General features: G+C 41.4%; 1 long non-coding RNA gene across 3 annotated transcripts in view; it reads right to left on the reverse strand.

Moving 5' to 3' along the window:
- Positions 1-9,392, reverse strand: part of LOC122232669 — a 41,996-nt gene extending 32,604 nt beyond the window's left edge. For all 3 annotated transcript variants that reach the window (XR_006210050.1, XR_006210048.1, XR_006210049.1), the window contains exon 1: positions 9,205-9,392. This is a non-coding gene — a long non-coding RNA (uncharacterized LOC122232669). The remainder of the gene's footprint in view (positions 1-9,204) is intronic.
- Between the last annotated feature and the right edge of the window lie 4,819 nt (positions 9,393-14,211).

The following is a 14,211-nucleotide window of genomic DNA, read 5'->3' on the forward strand; positions in this document are numbered from 1 at the left end:
AATAAACCCTTTTAATGTATTTGAGTCAAAGGTTCTAGTAAACCTTTGTCTTCATACATGGGATAGTCATTCATGAAGCATTGTGTCAGTTTCTACTCAGAGCCAGGGACTGTGCTGGGTGCTGAGGATATGAACAAGAAGATAGCTTACTACCTGACTCCTAAGAGTTCACAGCTAATTTTTGAGAAGGCAAATAAATAATTCCAGTCAATAGAAGTATGTGTGAGTACTATTGGGACACAGAGAGTAGAAAAGTTTTCCTGGAAGAAGTCTCAGATGAACTGCATCTTGAAAGTCAACTCAAAATCTATTGGGTAGAGAATGTAGGGAAAGGCGTTTCTTGACCTGAGGAACATCATGGGCAAGACCATGGAGATATAAGAGAGGGCAACATGATCAAGGAAAGATCAGCAGTTTGGAGTTGTTTGAGCTAAAATATGTGATTAAGGAAAACCACAAGCTAAAACCAACCGCAGATAGACTGAGATCAGACAGAAAAACAAAAATCTTTGTTATTTTCCAAAGAAATTTTAACTTTATCCACTAGACAATAGGTCTCCCAAAGCAGGGCTGTACCTTGAACAAATTTACATTGTAGGAAACATCTTTTAATGTATGAATATAACTGGAAGCTAGAAAACCTGGAGACGGAGTCCAATGAGAAGACAGCACAGTATGGGTATCTTTTTCACGGTGAACGTCGGGATGCAACTCCCTGGCATAATTGGCGAAGTAAACTTTTTAAGGCTCAGACCTTCCCCTGCTGAAGAGCAGCATAGTGAGTGATGACCTGTGTGTTCTTCCTCTGGCTCTCCACCAAGCACTTTTCCTTTCTCACCATCTTTTTTTTCAACCTTTCGCTTTTTAGAAGGAGAGTGCATGGTATTGATGGCGACTGATAAATTAGTTTGGTAATGGGCACAAAACTAGTAATGAAAATTGAAGGGAAGGATAGATTCAAGAGAGACTTAAATGATAAGGTTAATTGAATTTGGGGAAACATTGGACACTTGGTGGGGAGGCAGAGTGTGGCTGAGGATCACCAGAGTTTCTAGCTGGGGTTAATAAATTGCACCCCAGTAAAAGTGGACAGTAGAAGAAAGAGAAATGAGAAAAACATGAGTTGGTTTGAGATATGTTGCAGTGTGGTTTCTTAGCGATGTCTGGTCTGCACTGTCTAGGTGTTCATTAGAAATATAAGTCTGTATCAGCAGAGAAGGGGGTAAATATATTTATTTGAGAGTTGATGTTATTTCATGGTGGTCAAAGCCATCATAATGAATGTGATCATCAAAGAATACGTTCAGAGAAAGAATGAAAACAGAACCAAAGGTCACAAATAAATCCATAGGGATTATCAAACTTTGAGTAACAGGCAGAAGATCTATAGGAAGTGGAAAAAGAGAGAGAGACACAACCCTGGAGTGGTATTTCTGAACTCAGAGAGAATTTTAGGATAATGTTATCAGTGTCAAGCCATGATTGATAAATACAGTTTAAGTATGACACGTACTGTAAAGAGAAAATTAAGTAGCTGGGTACTCCATCCAAAAAACATTCAGAGTAAATGATTGTGTTGGTTGAGTGGGAGGGGTATTTGAGGGGGTAGGAGCCCAACTGCAGTAAATTGAACAGTGTGGGGAATGTGGGAAAATAGAGACAGAGGGTCTGAATGCTCTTAGATGATTTCCAAGAAGCTTGTGTTTTGAACCACGGATTCAATCACCACAACACTATCGTGAAAGGGTAAAACAATAGGAATTGAATGAAAAGGAAAAGATCCCACAGAAGCTGCGGGTTAGAGGGCAAGCTCTTTGGGCCCAGAGACCATGTACCATGTGGCCTTTTGCAGGGCCAGCCTCATAGGCAGGTAACCTGTGTGGTCACACAGGGCCACATGCTTAGAAGGGCCCCCACACTCCATTTAATGTTTTACTGTTTTCATCTTGAAATTCTTTTTTTTAATGCTTATTTATTTTGAGAGAGAGAGAGAGTGAAAGCAGGGGAGGGGAAGAGAGCGAGACAGAGAATCCCAAGCAGGCTCTGCACTGTCAGCACAGAGTCCGACATGGGGCTCAAATTCACAAACTGTGACATCATGACCTGAACTGAAGAGTCGGACGCTTAACTAACCGAGCTGTTCAGGTGCCCTGTCATCTTGAAATTCTTAATAAGTTTTGGGAAGGTCACATTTTGTATTCTACATGGAGCTTTGCACATTATGGAGCCAGCTCTGGGCCTTTGTATCTCCCAATCGGCCCAAAGGAAAACTGATTGCTATATAACTTAGATGATCTACCAACCTCTGAATATGAATATGGTGAAAAAAATTGAGTGTTTTGTCTTATCTTTTGTTACCTTAAGAGCAGCCAGACCCCATTTTCCCACTAATTTGAACAATGACATAATAATTGCTAATGTGTATTGACCGATTACTATGTGCAAGACACTTTCGATGCACTTTCCACCTACTAATTCGTTTAACCACTACAACAATCCCGTGAGTAGGTATCATTATCACTATTCTTTAAAATGAGCAAATGGAGGCAAAATGTGGTAACAACTTACTCAGGGTCACACAATTAGTAAGGGGGAAAGCTCAGGCTCAAACCCAGATAGTCTGTCTTCAGAGTTGTTGAAATTAAACACACTGCTCGGTCATCTTCATTCTCTGGGTTCACAGTCACGGAGATTTTTCTTACCTTTGTCCCCATATACCTAACACACAGCCTATCACCAGATATCTGCTCTGGACACAGCTCCTTCAATGCAGGGAAGGAGGAAAACATTCTTCTCCAAAGGAATTGTGGAAGATATCCTATGTGTGGGTTTAGGGATCCATAAACCACTAAAATGTCCTGAATTGGAGAACACGTCTCTCCCATGTGACATGGAGTAAGATCATTGAGATGGAGTATGAGTGGACTATGGTCCCTACCCTATGGTCCTGTCCCCTCCTCTTCTCCCTGTCCCCTCCTCACACCTTTGAGTATCGTCAAAACTTTTAGTTCTCTTCCAGAAAGGTCGAGATTTGCATTTAAGCATGGGATTGCACATGTGGTCACTGTTCTCTGAGAGTTGTACACTTACTATTTTCTCCCAACTTCCCCCATTTCTCAGAGAGTTAAAGTAAGGGCAATCACACTTACATGTGGAAAATAAATTAGTCAAACCCATAGAAACAGAAAGTAGGATAGTGGTTACCAGATCCTTGGGGCCTGGGGAAGGGGAAGATGTTGGCCAAGGGGTACAAAGTTTCAATTGTGCAAGGCAAATAAGTCCTGGAGATCCTAACGTATGGCATGGTGACTACAGGTAACCATGTCATACTGTATACTCGAAGTTTGCTGAGAAGGTAGATTCTGAGTGTTTTTACCACACACACACACACACACACACACACACACACACGGTAACTATGTGAGGCAATGGATATGTTAATTGGCTTGAGTGTAGTGATTATTTCACAATTTATACATCTATCAAATCATCTAGCCGTACATCTTAAATATATTACAATTAAAAAAAAGAATGCAAATAGGTCAAGGCTTTTTTGGAAGACAGTTTGATAAAATGTATTAAAAGTGTTCAAAAGCACAACAAAGAGTAAGACAGATCACCAGCAATAGGATTTGCAGAATGAGGCTAAGATGGGATCCATCAGCATTTCTAAGAAAAAATCACTCCAGATAAAAAGGGGTAGAGATGGCAGGGTGTTCTTTAAAATTCTCACCACTAGATGCTTTTGAGGAAATGAACATATACACATATACGCATATACTGATGTATATACCAGTATTTGAGTAATATAAACTTATTATTTCAAAGTTTTAGAACTCTGACATTGGCTGCTTATAAAGTCAGTCAAAGGGGCCATGAGAGAGTTTCTAACAACATAAATAGTTTTAGTTTTGCAGTAAAGTTTGTGGGTAGCAATTTAAGACTTATCTCTGCCTCAGTATCCATGTGAGTATAATAAAGTTTTGAAAAAGTTTTGAAGCAACGCCTCCATTTTAAAACTATGGACTTTGATTATAACAGAAGATCTCAAAGGCAGCGTTCAGGGGGGAAAATGACAACAGTTCCGTGCTTGTGGTTGCCTTTCCAGGAAAGCTAAAGAAGCACAATGTGTTGGACTTGAAGCGTTAGGTAAACAAAGCCATGAGTATTAAAGTTTAGGCTCTAGTGATTAGTAGGGAAGCACAGGATAATAAGCACAGCAGGGTGTCCCTCAAGGTATTTTAGACTCCGACTGTGTTTATTATCCAGTATCAGTATGGAAATATATGCCTGACTACATTTATGGTGCCATTTAGAACTTTAAAATAGGCTCTTATGCTCAGAAAGAGGTTACTAAATTACTCACCCTGTAAGGTTTTCCTCGATTAGCATAATTCTACCCATTCCGTGCCTTATCAAGAATACGTTTCCATTGTGGGCACGTGTTTTGAAGAGACATTTGAAGAGACATCAGGGGTACATATTCATGTCAATCCTGAGGTACCCACCTTCCACCAATTTCATGGTGAACTTCGCGAGGCAACTCCCTGGCATAATTGGCGAAGTAAACTTTTCGAGGTTCACACCTTCCCCTGCCGAAGAGCAGCATAGTGAGTGATGACCTGTGTGTTCTTCCTCTGACCCTCCACCAAGCTCTCTTCCTTTCTCACCACCTCTGATTTCAACCTTCCGCTTCTTAGAGGGAGAGTGCCTGAGTATGGATGGCGAGCGCGGTAAAGCTGGAAGCTTCGCGTGGACTTCAGGATTCTGTCGTAAGTGGTGAGGAGGCAAGTGGGAGAACCGACCATGTCTATAACCAGAAGTGGGGCTGTCATGAGGAGAAAGGCGGCCATGGTGCTGCCACCACTTAACAGGAGTGGTGTCGCTTCCAGTGGGAACTCCTGCCCTGGGTTCTCTATGTTCATCAGCATCTCTTCAGCACATCATGAAGTTCCTGAGTCCACACTAGGTGGCAGCATGGTATACAGGTCATGTGGGAAGAGCTGAGGCCCCAGAAGCCAGAGCCTACAGGGCTCAGTCACAGAACACACACGCGCGCGCGCACACACACACACACACACACACACACGACTTCTAAAGGGTCCCCGCTTCTCCAGTGTCATCTGTGACTCTACTTCACCTGGCAACGTGGGTCTGAGTGCCGGAAAACCCACCCCAGGACTGCAGCCGCCCTCTCTACTGCACCGTGGGTTTCCCTCAAGCATCGTGAATGGACTTTTACTCTCTGCAGCCCTGTTCCCCATCTCGTCCCCGGATGCCTGTGCTTTTACAAGGTGAACGAGGTCTGCAGTTGCTCTACGTTCACTTTGTGAACGCCGACAGGCTCCTTTGGGTTCAGTGCGTGCAACGTGCACGCTGGACGTGTTTGGCTCTGCAGGCTTTCTTTGCAGAACTGATGATTCCGTTGAAAAACAACCCCCACCCAGTTGCACAGTGATTCAACATCCCTGACTCAAGAGGAGCTGAAAGTCAAAGGGGACCTCTGCTCAGATCAGGAGTTCATACTACAATTTCAAGGGCCGAGGGAGGGGAGTCTGACCTTGGCATCTTGGACACGAATAGGAGCTTAGAGTTCATCCAAGTCAGTCAACCCCATTTGACAGATAAGAAAACTGAGGTCCAGAAATCTGGATTTCCCCAAGGCCACACAGCTTGGTAGAAGCCATGCCAGGACTATAAAACTGGTTTCCGGACACCCTGTCCAGCACCTTTTCCATCGCTCCTTGTGTGACTTATAGAGAGTCATAAATACACAGCAGATGAAACCTCAGAAGCCTCTGAGCTGGTTTTCCTCCCCTCCCCGTACCTGGCAACTCTGTACACCCCAGCCCAGCCCGGCCTGGACACCGGATCTCTCTGCCCCCAGGGTCTCCTTCTCCATGGGCAGGAAGGGGGTGGGACAAAGAGAAACAGAGAATCGATATTCATTGGGAAATTGGATGACAGATACAGAAGTACTGAAATACTGCAGTCCTTCCCTTGGCATTTCCTCTTGACCAGAAGAAGGAAATACCAGAAATCTCATAAGCGAGCCCATTTGGGCAATTTTTTTTATACTCAGCATTCATATATTTCACATTTTTCTCCAAACCTTTGAGTACTAATTCAAACCGTCCAGCCTCCAGACCCCCTAGGGGTTCACCTATCACTAAATGTTGTTGATTTGCAAAACACACGGATTCTTTTCATAGAACAGGCTCTGCTTTCATGGCTGTCTTCAGACGCTGAGCCTTTTCCCAATTAAGCGATGCCCCAGCTTCTCTCTGGTTAGGATTACAAACAAACACCACTACCCTTTGCCTTTGCTCCAGCCACCCCTCCCTTCACTTTGACACATGGTTCTTTTGATCTCAACCCCAGACCATAGCAACAGCCTCCTAATTATTCACCAGCCATAAATCATGGCAGTAATGTGGTCCTTGCTAAGGAAAAGGAGTATTGCTGGGCGATCAGAGTCTGGAAAGCTGGGTGTGTTTAGCATTTCCAAAAGCAAAGCAGTAGAGGAAAGGAAAGCAGGAAGAGAAAAGATGTTTTAAATGTTTGTAGAAATAGTTGCTTTGATGTTAAACCCTCTCCCAGAGGAAGTCAAGAGTCTGAAAACGAAGTCTATATTTTCATATTCAGAGGAATAATAAAATCCACAACCCCCATGAAGAGGCAGGTGTATGTTAGGGCCTCCTGCAGTAAATGTGAAGTACATTTCCAAGTCATCAGAGCAAGCAGAATAAACATGCTTCTCTCTGTCCACCTCCTAATTTTTTTTTAATTTAATTTTGGCTATTCACTTGCATGGGAAATCTTAATTCCTCTGTGACCTTATCGAATAGTAGTTAATCTGGTTAGGTTTGGCATTTTCACCAGGAGGAAATTCTCTGGGAATCCAAAATTATTTTTTTAATTTGTCTTGGGCTGGGATGTGCCACTGAGTCCACAGAAATCCCAGTATTGGTAAGACTGGTCGGTATCAGTCTAACCTATGGCTAGACCACGTGACTATAATATCTTTCTAATGAGGTTTGTGGGTTCAATTGAACCGGAAATCATTCTCTTTTTACTTTGGGATGTGATATGTGATAAGAGAAAGCTAAGACTACGCTATAGATATTCTTTACTGGTAAAGTCTTCCTCAGAAACAAATACAAAATAAGACATTTTTATTCATTCAATTTTGTTATGTCAGCCACTCTAATTGGCTGTAGCATGTAGACAAAATGGGGCTGGAGGAGTATCGTGAGGTTTGTCTTTGTTCAACAAATATTTACTGAAAATCTACTCTGGGCTAGATCCTGGAGTGATGACAGCTATGAATTCAAGAACAGATTAATGCACATATTGCTTATGGTACACTAGAGCGGAGGCTCTAGACAAATGCCTAGTCTAGAGCTGGGTTGGCAAACTTTTTCCTAAGTTGCCAGATAATAAATATTTTAGGCTCTGCAGGCTATAGGATCTCTATCATGACTTCTTGACTCTGCCTTTATAGCATGAAACCAGCCATAAACAATACATAAAGAGCATAACTGTGACCCAATCAACTTTATTTAAAAACATAGGAAGGGGGCCAGATATGGCCCCTGGGCTCTAATGTTCTAACCCTCGGTCTAGAGGGGGATACCTTTAAGTTTGGAGAAAACTGCAATGAAGAGGAAGTACAGAAAACTAGGCAAAGTCAGAGAAGGGCAATATGCCTAATTAGAGAGTTCGTAGAAGGCCTGGGGGGAGGGTGGCGCAAGCAATAACAATAGCTAAGTTAAGACCTGCTGGGTTCGTAAGAGTCAATCCAGTGAAGAGGACTGGGGAAGAATGTTTCAAGGCAAGGCAATGGCATATGTTACAACTCAGAGGTGAAAGCACAATCCACAATCCAGAGCGGGGAACTGAAAGTTCTGGATCCCTGGTTGGAGAGAGCAAGGATAGGAAAGATGAAGGGAAGCTGGAGTCAAGGCACAGCATAAAGAGGTTCACCCAGGGGGAAACGGGAGCCAATAAAAGGTTTGAACAAAAAGTCAGAGATCGGGCACATACTTCTGAGAGATCACTTTGGCACTTGTATAGCAAATATTTTCAGGATCTTTTCAGCAACCTCACTGCCTCCATATCCAAATGAAACAGAAAATGCTTTACTGTTCCTTTCCTTCATCTCCTCTCCAAAAAGTGTTCCCAGGGACAGCGAATACAGTTCCTAGAATTCTTCCCACAGCATCTGTATTTTAATAGAAATCAAAGCCTAGGCTAAATGGATGAAATTCTAATGGTAGAATTTTAGGCAATAGCCCATGCAAGGAAAGGATTTGGTTGTGGGAGGAGAGGAGAGGAGAGAGACTAGAGCAATCTCAGCCTCCTTGAAATCATACCACATAGTCATTTTTTCCACCAAAGCATCAGGTTCCACTTATAAGTTTCTCTTCACGAAGTTTTCTAACTAAATTGTTCAGTTGAATCATCAGAAATTGAGATTTTATGTTAACCAAGTAATCAAGATTAACCAGGATTACTAATCACGTTAATAATGTGAACCCCCCAATATGATGCACTGAGAAAGGTACAAAGTAATTTCTGTGATATTCTTATCAAAAAATATGGAAACTCATCCTAATCATGAGAAAAAATCAGATGGACCCAAACTGAGGAACATTCTCCAATATTAACAAATACTTGTCAAAAGTATCAGGTCATAAAAGACAAAGAAAGACTGAGAGGAACTGTCACTGATTGGAGAAGATGAAGGAGAAGTAACAATTAAATGCAATGTGGGATCCCGGATTGGATTCTTGAATAAAAAAAGGATATTAGTGGAAAAAACTGGTGAAATCCAAATATAGTCTATAGTTTAATTAACAGGACTGTACCAATACTATTGTGCTGGTTTTAAAATTTACACCGTAGTCATGTTAACATGAGGGGAGCTGGGGGAGAGGTATATAGGAGCTGTTATTTTTGCAACTCTTCTCTAAGTCTAAAATAGGATGAAAATATTTTTTTAAAGAAATAGAGATTTCTAATTGAAATAATCTTGATGTATTCTCCCATTCTAGACAAAAATGATATTAAGTGATATTAATTATTTTCTTGTCCAGTTGTTAGTTTCTCTGTTAATAACCATGGCGATTACCAATTAGCTTTCAAGTTCTTCAGGTCTCACAGCACTAAAAGTCATTGTATGGACACAATAGAGAATCTTACCAGTTAATTACCCACTCTTTGGAGTCTCCCCTTCCATTTGGTGCTGACCATGCCCTGAAGAAGCTTCCCTAAAGAATGCCACCTCTACCTTTCTCTCCTTTGTGGTCTTGGGACAGAGCTTACTCAACGCTGTGTCTGTGTCTTCAATGAGTAACAATGGTTCTCTACTACCTTGCACGGTTGGCGGAACATGGCGGAGCTTTGTGAAGTAGAGAATTCTGGATGGGAAGTATGGAAACTGGGATTCTTGGGTAATTATTCCATTCTTGGGCCTGGAATCTTGGGTAATCACTGACTTCAGATTCCTCACCTGTAAATTCAGGTCCTTTCATGAAAGATCTAATATCTAGATCAATAATTTTTTTTTTTTATCAGTAATGCTTCTACTTGCCTAGGCTTTGAAATCATCCAAGAAGCTTGCTTTTTTTTTTTTTTTTTTTTAATGCTGGTACCTGGTCCCACTCTCAGACATCCTGATTTAACTCCTTTAGGATGCAGAGCAGGCATCCAGATTGTTTTAAAGCTCCCCAGAGTGGTGTTAACAGGTAGCCAGGGTTGAGAACCACTGATCTAGATGATCTCTAAATTCTAACCTCCTAAGGCTTATCAGTAATTATTATTTAAACAAGATGAGTCAACAAAACCAGGTCCTGGAAACTATTATCTCACATCTAAAGGAATTCTGGCCATGGGTAGATAAGACTACAGTAAGTACTTTGCATCCTTTCTTCAAACCTCTGTGGTCTGTGCCTGTCTGATATGTTATCATCTTGACTAATGACTTACACAAAAACTCGAGTATTTGGCTTGTGGGACATACCGTGAAGATCACAAACAGTATACAGATACTTTAGGACAGGGATGTGGTTTTTACTATCCTTACCACTTCTGTTACCACGTTCTCTTTCTGTCACCTTTCCTTCTTCCTCCAGCTTTATATTCCGCTATTTATACCTACATAGAGATTGACATCTAAAAATAAGGTGAAAATGGTTGACGTTGGTGAAGTGTGTCTATTTAGGTGGGTTGAGAGAGGAAGAAGGAAAAAATCGCATTATTGAAAAGATAGCAAGAAGGTAGGGCAGCAGCAACAAATCCAAATATCTACAGGGGGGCCAACATGGAAGGCAGACAATAGACAGGCGAGGCCTCGTGGGAACCAGAGAGCTCATGACCCTCCTAATGGTCCCTGCTAAGGAATCACTTTTACTCTGCTCCAGCCCATGGGAGCCAGGGACCTGTTGGCTCAGTAGTGCCTGAACTTTCAATCTTCAAGAGAATCAAGAAATCCATAATTGATTTGTAAATGCTAAAAACAATTTTTTTAAATGTAAACACTATGTAGGCCAGAGCAAACACTTTTATAGACTAGATCTTGCGTTTGTAAGTTCTTCTTTAAAGGTTAAAAACTGTGATAGGTAGAATTGTAGGCAAAACTTAGGGTGAAAGAGGTATATTGTTTTAATTGGGTTTGGGTTTTTTTGATTGCGGGGGGGGGGGGAGGTTGAGAATATAAGAATCTTTCAGTTGTTCTAAGACATGCCGGACCCTCCCAATCCAGGCTTGTTAGGAGCAGGATATTAGTGCCCGGCCAGATGGGGACTGGGTAAATGAGCTCACATACAGAAGCTGCCTCTGATGAGAACAAATCGACAGTATCCAGCACAGGGTTCAAGCTTAGCTGTGGTGCAGCTAATTATCAATGTCAAGGGCTGAACATAAGACAAGCAGGAGTTTGAGAGCCAAAGGGCACGGAGGACAGAGGATAGATGACCTGGAGCCAGGTGATTCTGAGGTGTTATCAATGCCCTTAGAACAGATGCCTTCCAGTAGGTGGTGCTATTGTAGGAAAATTGTACCAACTCAGGCAAGAAGGGGAGTGAAGGGAAGGGTCTTGGCCCCAAACAAAAAGCTTATAGCTCAAATGCCAGAAAGGCAAGACTGGGTAGAGTATTCCAAGGACTAGAGCAATGATAGCATGGACACGGGAAGAAGCAGGAGCCAACCTTTAAGGTTGGCCCACAGCAACAAAGGCAGCTGGTCTGCCCTGGCTTATCAAAAATCAAACCTATTGGGAAAATTTTTTCATTCCAAACCCTACCATTTGGAAGACTGGGACTGTAAGTTAACTTTTGCCCTGATCAGGACTAACTCCAGAATGGAGATAGATCTTGGTGTACAGGTACAGCTCATTCGTACATAGATCGGTGGAGAACTGAGAATGAACATGGCAGAAAAAATGATCAGGTCCCCTGAGATTACCCCAGTGGGCAAGGTGTTTTCTCTGCTTGTGTTTGAAATACTAAAAACACAAACAAACAAAAAATAGAATTTTCACATGACCCACCTTTGCCAGCTCTCTTAGGTCACAGTGAATCTTCAGCTTTACTTATACACATATAAACCTTGTCTCAGAATAACACACAGATAAATTCTAGATAGACTGCCCCAGAAGCACATCAGGGAACTACCCAGTCATCTTTGCAGTGATTTTTGGTTTTTCGTTTTTTTTTTTTTTACTTTCTGAGAGTGAAAGGAAGCAAACATGGACCATTATTCTTCAAAGAAGTAGCATATTGGCATCAGAGGAATTATCAGATTCCTTAGTGTGCTCATCTACAAAGTCCCATTCCCAGAACAAATGCCACCTTCACTCACATAATCCTTGCTTTGGTTAACCATGCAGTATGCCAGAGTGGTAAGAGCATAATGGAAAAAGTCTTAACCTGTGAGTAGGTTCTGGCTGCACTGCTTAGTGCAAGCAGGTCATTTGGGAAAGTGATTGTATTTTTCTGAGCCTCAGTTTCCATGTGTTCAAATGAATTTGACAACATATATTCTACTTCCCAACTTCACAGGGTTGTAAGAAAACTAATATGATGACTTGGTTAAAGCACTTCATGATTGCCAGCAATCTCTGTTGTCAACGCAGAGGGGCAAGCCCTCCTGGAAAGAGTATATCCAAATTTGTGGGCAGTTTGAAAAAGGATCGAAACTACACTTTTATTTAGGAAAGCAAGTTCAATAAAACCTTCAGTGTTGATTTTCACCTTGTGGCAGCTCCTCATGTGCAGATAAGGCTGTGACAAATATTTTGGTTTTTCCAAAAGAGATAGGGTTTTGAAAAGATGCACAACACTGGTCTATATAAATATCTCAGTTGGTTTATTTCCATCACACTTAGCGTTCTTATTTGCCTTGTGTTCGCAAAGGGGTGCATATTATAAACAGGAGGCAAACACTTCTTAGGCTGCTTTAATCTGGTGTTTTTGTTTATTTGGTCGGTTGGCTGATTGGTTGTTTAAAGCAACTTTCACACTTAAAACCTTGAACCTGACTCTCCTTTAGTGTCCCTACCCTTTGAGAAATTTCAAAGGAAACCTAACAAAAATACGGCCTTTGAGCAGGTCACCCAAAAGGATGGCAATCACACATGAGGTTTATTTTATTTTATGCTATGTTATTTGGGAGAGAGAGTTGTACACATTTTATCCTCAATGGTAGAAACAGTTTTGTTGGCTTGACTGCAGCTGTGATAAACAGAGAGCTCCTTGCTGTTTTGCATGTAGATGTTTATGCATGGCCAGGGAAGTGCTGAAGCATTCCTCGTTAACCCACACACCTACAGATTTCATAAAATCTGAGTGAAAACAATCAGTACAAAGGTTCAAATTCTGAGTCACACTTCAAAAATCTCAACCCAGTCTCCATATCATTATAGTAAAAATGCTAACGTTACTTTTCTGTAAAACATTGTTTTTACCTGCCTTATCTTTCCACAAGCATTCATTTCTCCCTGCATTTAAGAAAAGATTAGGTATGATGGAAAGCATTTGTTGGGGGAGGAGGTGGATTCCAGATAAATTTGGGCTGTCTCCATTGTTTACAATTTATATGGCTGGGGTCAATGTATCTTAAATTCCCTCCTGTCTTCTTCTGTAAAATGTGGATCAACTCACAGTGCTTTTTTGAAGAATGAGAAGATATATGTATGTATGTGTGTGTGTGTGTGTGTGTGTGTGTATACACATATATATGTATATACACACATACATACAGGGGCGCCTAGATGGCTCAGTCCATTAAGTGTCTGGCTTCGGCTCAGGTCATGATCTTACAGTTCATGAGTTCAAGCTCCCCATCGGGGGTCTGTTGTCAGAGACTCCGATGTGATATATATATCACATGGAAGATCATAATAAATACTTCGTAATAACTGTTAATTTCCCTTTAACTTTTTTTCTATGAACTCATCTGCTATCTAATTTTCATTCTCTGTTACTCAAATTTCAGATAAAAGATGGTTCAGTGGTGGAAATAATCTATTACGACACTTATTTTATAGACTAGGGAAGACACTGGGGGCCAGAAAACTGGAGGGCTTTTCCCAAGATCACATGGAGAATCTCAGAGCCAAAACCAATCATGTCTCTCAATTCCCAGACCAGAGATCTCTCCATGAAACAATATTTAATGGTTTCTTCTATTAATCAGCAGAACTTATTTCAAGGCTACTTTGCCTAAAATTATTTGTAAGACAGTCCTAAAAATCTTTTGTTTGAACTTTTTATTACTAATTCATTGAATCCTTTCAGTTCTTGGAGCTTCATTGTGCTGCTATCTTCAGCATATATGCCAATGAAAACACATGTGTCAGATTATTTGCAATAGATACTTTTGCAATAAACTATTCTTAGATCATCCTCGGCATGGACCAAGACTTCCAACACCTATCACAACCACAAACTCTTCTAAGGATTCATGTCTATAACCTCTCCTGAGCAAGGCTGCCCTGGGAGATTCTTTACTCATTCTCTGGCCGTGGTTCTCTACTACATCCTGGCCTCAGCTCATTGGACAAAGGGTGGACCACCTGACCAAAGGCAAACAATTCATTGGTTTGTCAGCATCCTATAAAGTTGCCTGTGATGGATGTTTTAACCAAAAAAGATGAAGAATAATGGAACCAATTATTCTGTTTCAGGGGGAAGAAGAACCAATTAGTTG

The sequence above is a fragment of the Panthera tigris genome, chromosome D3 (assembly GCF_018350195.1).
Source record: "Panthera tigris isolate Pti1 chromosome D3, P.tigris_Pti1_mat1.1, whole genome shotgun sequence".
Taxonomy (NCBI): Eukaryota; Metazoa; Chordata; class Mammalia; order Carnivora; family Felidae; genus Panthera; species Panthera tigris.